This window comes from Saccostrea cucullata, unplaced genomic scaffold (assembly GCF_032062105.1).
Source record: "Saccostrea cucullata isolate Sc308-1 unplaced genomic scaffold, CSIRO_AGI_Scuc_v1 ctg175, whole genome shotgun sequence".
Lineage (NCBI taxonomy): Eukaryota > Metazoa > Mollusca > Bivalvia > Ostreida > Ostreidae > Saccostrea > Saccostrea cuccullata.
This window is the reverse complement of record NW_026934326.1, coordinates 335-5,065: the sequence shown is the minus strand read 5'-3', so window position 1 is coordinate 5,065 and position 4,731 is coordinate 335. Positions and strand designations below refer to the sequence as shown.

The window sequence follows — 4,731 nt, the reverse complement described above, 5'->3', positions numbered from 1 at the left end:
GTTTAAATTTGCTTCATACTGATGGCTTTGAAAAGGAATTCCAAATAAGTTTCAATAATTGATGGAATATTAAAGAGAAATGTTTTTCATAAAAATTCAAGGAAATATATCGAGTTATTGTAAATATTTACTAAAAAACTAAAATTATAACTATTCTATACTCCTTTCATAAAGAATAAATAATTTGGCTTAGAATGTAGTTTTTTTCTTGAAAAGGCATAATTTCATAATAGTATTATTATAGTGCTTATGTAGAAATTTTTTTTAATTTTAAATCAACCCGGATTATCTTGTGCTTAGTGCAAGTATTTTCAACCCAGATTACAGTGTCACAATTGATCTTAGCGACAAAAAATATATGCAACCTTATGGAATGCATATAAATGATAATATAATTGAGTTTACAAGTATCGGAATTTATACATCCCAAGTACATTCTTTTTTGATAAAGAACAACACAATTTTGAAATCATGTTTATGTAAGATTTCCCCATGATCTTTCAAGCAATCCACATGTACAGATTTTGTCATATCATTGTTACAAGTTAACATTAACAATTATTGTCTAGGTGTGTTTATAGTCCAGAAGACTTGTTCATGGTGTTCGTGATGAGTCAGCGACATAAACACGCTTCATCTCAGCACCATTGTAGAAATCCATACACATCTGTCTATGTATAGACCTAGCAAACAGGTCCTGTTCACTAAACAAGTTCTGATCACAAAGTCACTCCTTGAAATCCATAAACAGCTTCAGTTTGTATGAAGTATCACTGGGTAAATCTAAATTTCTGAAAGAGTAAAAGTATTCAATACATTACTTTTTCTCTATTAAAGCTAATTAATACAATAATAACACAATAATACACACTTGCTTTTGTCTTATTTTTTGAATTTTTATGTATAAAATTATGGAAACAAAATATGTAGAACAAAGAGAATGAGCTATTTAAAGTTTTTCTAACAAAGAGAAACAGCTTTTAAAACAGAGGTAAAGTTTTTTTTCATGCATTAACCCTTTGAACAGAGTACTATAATTACTTACAGTAAATGAGCACCGAACACATTAATGATTCTGTAGATACAGGACTTGAGGGAGCTGTGTAGGACATACTTCAGGGGTAAGTCCAGGGGGCCCCGCCCACTAATCCGTCGTCCGGAGGAGGCTAGCTTCATATGCTTCTCCACATTCTACATTGACCAAAATAATATAATAATTAGTTTAAATAATTTACAAGACATTAATGCCTAGAAACAAACCAGAAGTCTCTGTCGAGACTGAAGCTCTACTGGTTTGTACTTATAGCAAAGGAAGAGGAAAGTACTTAAGCAGTTGGGAATTGAAACTTTACACTAGCAAAAAAGAGAATAATGATCCTTGAATAAGTTTCTTTATGTTCTTAGTGTAGTCTACTTGCATGCCACATTATATTATAATCAGACTAAAACTGTATTTGAAGTAGCATTTTGAGAGTAACAGAAATTGCTATCTTTATTAACCAAGGTAATAATGTTCATTGAAGTCAAAAACGGATATAAAGAATTATGTACCTTAGTGTAGTCTACTTGTGTGCCAAGTTATATTGAAATCAGACCAAAACTGTAGGAGGAGTAGCATTTTGAAAGAATTTCACAGAAATTTCTATTTTTAGTAACAACGCCAAGACCGTTCGTCAAAATCAAAAACCGATATATAGAATTACGTATCTTAGTGTAGTCTACTTGTGTGCCAAGTTATATTGAAATCAGACCAAAACTGTAGGAGGAGTAGCATTTTGAAAGAATTTCACAGAAATTTCTATTTTTAGTAACAACGCTAACACCGTTTGTCGAAATCAAAAACCGATATACTGAATTATGTATCTTAGTGTAGTCTACTTGTGTGCCAAGTTATATTGAAATCAGACCAAAACTGTAGGAGGAGTAGCATTTTGAAAGAATTTCACAGAAATTTCTATTTTTAGTAACAACGCCTACACCATTCGTCGAAATCAAAAACCGATACATAGACTTATGTATCTTAGTGTAGTCTACTTGTGTGCCAAGTTATATTGAAATCAGACCAAAACTGTAGGAGGAGTAGCATTTTGAAAGAATTTCACAGAAATTTCTATTTTTAGTAACAACGCCAAGACCGTTCGTCGAAATCAAAAACCGATATACAGAATTACGTATCTTAGTGTAGTCTACTTGTGTGCCAAGTTATATTGAAATCAGACCAAAACTGTAGGAGGAGTAGCATTTTGAAAGAATTTCACAGAAATTTCTATTTTTAGTAACAACGCTAACACCGTTTGTCGAAATCAAAAACCGATACACTGAATTATGTATCTTAGTGTAGTCTACTTGTGTGCCAAGTTATATTGAAATCAGACCAAAACTGTTGGAGGAGTAGCATTTTGAAAGAATTTCACAGAAATTTCTATTTTTAGTAACAACGCCTACACCATTCGTCGAAATCAAAAACCGATACATAGAATTATGTATCTTAGTGTAGTCTACTTGTGTGCCAAGTTATATTGAAATCAGACCAAAACTGTAGGAGGAGTAGCATTTTGAAAGAATTTCACAGAAATTTCTATTTTTAGTAACAACGTTAATACCGCTCGTCGAAATCAAAAACCGATATACAGAATTATGTATCTTAGTGTAGTCTACTTGTGTGCCAAGTTATATTGAAATCAGACCAAAACTGTTGGAGGAGTAGCATTTTGAAAGAATTTCACAGAAATTTCTATTCTTAGTAACAACGCCAACACCGTTCGTCAAAATCAAAATCCGATACACAGAATTATGTATCTTAGTGTAGTCTACTTATATGCCAAGTTATATTGAAATCAGATCAAAACCGTAGGAGGAGTAGCATTTTGAAAAATTGTTTACAGACAGACAGACGGACAGACGGACGGACGCCGGACGCATTACTATCGCATAAGCTCTTCTGGTCTCTGACCAGTAGAGCTAAAAATGTGACACATAAATGTGAACTGCTGACTCTAAATAAGGAATGGAATCCTAAACTTGGGATAAAGCACAATGTTTACCTCTTGAAGATTTATTACTGCAGTAAGAATCTGGGGTAGTGACTTTTGAACCACCCCGAATTTATCCTCTGTATATGATGCTGCTACAAGATGACATAATGCTGCAAATACAGAAAAGATACTACATTTATGTAGCTTTCACAGCATTGGTAGCTAAGACACTCAAATAATCTACTGCTACAAGATGACATAATGCTGCAAATACAGAAAACATACATGTACATTTATGTAGCTTTCACAGCATTGGTAGCTAAGACACTCAAATAATCTACTGCTACAAGATGACATAATGCTGTAAACAACAATCTACTGTAAACAAGGTTTTTATACACTGTCTATCATTGAAATGATTTAACGAATTTCTGCTATACACAATTTGAGAATGTATCTTATAATTACATGTACAATGAATAACATTTTATGGTTATTAAGTGTTTTGTAAATATACTGAACCAATGTGTAGATGTTTTTGATAGCACAGACAAATGAACACAGATAAACTTTGGTATTTTAACTATTATATCACAAATAGAATAAAAATACTGAAGAAATTTGAGAGTCTTTTAACAACTTTTAAAAATTTAAAGTATAAAGTTTACCCTCAATCTAAAATTTTCAAACGTCTCTCAGTTTTTCTCAGTCCAATTGAGTTTAAGATTACAAGATTTGACTGTAGATGAATTTCAGTTCTTACAAGTCTAAGCTTACAGAATTTTGACATCGATGTCTTTGGTATCCACTAAGTCAATAGACAACAGACTGCATCACTCATAGCAATACACATCAATTACTTTGGTTCTTTAGCTTCTAATTAAATCATAAACCAATGTTTTTACTGATGTGTGTACTTCCAAACCGACCCACCTTCTACAGCCCAAATGTCCAGCTGAGCTGAGGCAAATAACTTCCTACTTTTGGCGTCAGGGAACTCTGTCAGGAAGTAACTAATTAAAGGCTTTGTCCTCCAAAAAGAAGAAGTCTAAAATACAATTATAAAGCCTGCATTACAATCATACCATTACCTGGACATATCTAGATGTTAAGGTATAATTAATTATGAACAATAAGATGGTAAAAAAAAATGTATCCAAATATTTATCTATAGGAGCTCTTACTTCTTTGACTGGCTGTGGTGGTGCTGTTTCCTTGGTAACACCGTCTCCTCTGTAAGTCAATGTGGATCCTGGAGAGAAAAGGGGAATAACTCATAACACAGAAAACAGTCAACAATTTAATTAAATGATAATGTATGTCTTTCAAAAAGAAGCTGTATAATGATCACTAGAATGTAGATTTGAGATCATCAGTTTGAGCTGCCATATTGTCAGAATACACTCAGAAAAAAAGAAGATATTTATTATCATTATTATTATGCACAATTTATAAAGCGCTAAATATAAGGCTATATAAAATTGAAATCTTGGTTCTCAGGCTCGCGCGCATCTGTTTTGAGGTAGCCGCATTGCCGATTTTATTGTATTTTTGAAAAAATAAAAAGTGGGTATTGCGGAGACCAATCTGGGAAAAAAAAATTCCGCCCTCATTTGTTTCGTAGTTTAGTATTCAAATATCACTTCCGGTAGCCATTTACAATGAGATTTTGGCTACTTCGTTTGAAAATACATTCAAGGACATTACCTACTATGTTTACACCCTGTTAAGCAATGGATAAAGCAGAGAATTTGAC

At 32.7% G+C, this 4,731-nt stretch overlaps 1 long non-coding RNA gene across 1 annotated transcript; it reads right to left on the bottom strand.

Moving 5' to 3' along the window:
• Positions 1 to 366: 366 nt before the first annotated feature.
• LOC134240526 (uncharacterized) lies at positions 367 to 4,252 on the bottom strand. Its single transcript, XR_009986462.1, has 5 exons — positions 4,160 to 4,252; positions 3,909 to 4,023; positions 3,045 to 3,145; positions 1,046 to 1,191; positions 367 to 791 (listed from the first exon to the last, which is right to left on the bottom strand). It is a non-coding gene; the product is annotated as an uncharacterized LOC134240526 (long non-coding RNA).
• Positions 4,253 to 4,731: the final 479 nt, after the last annotated feature.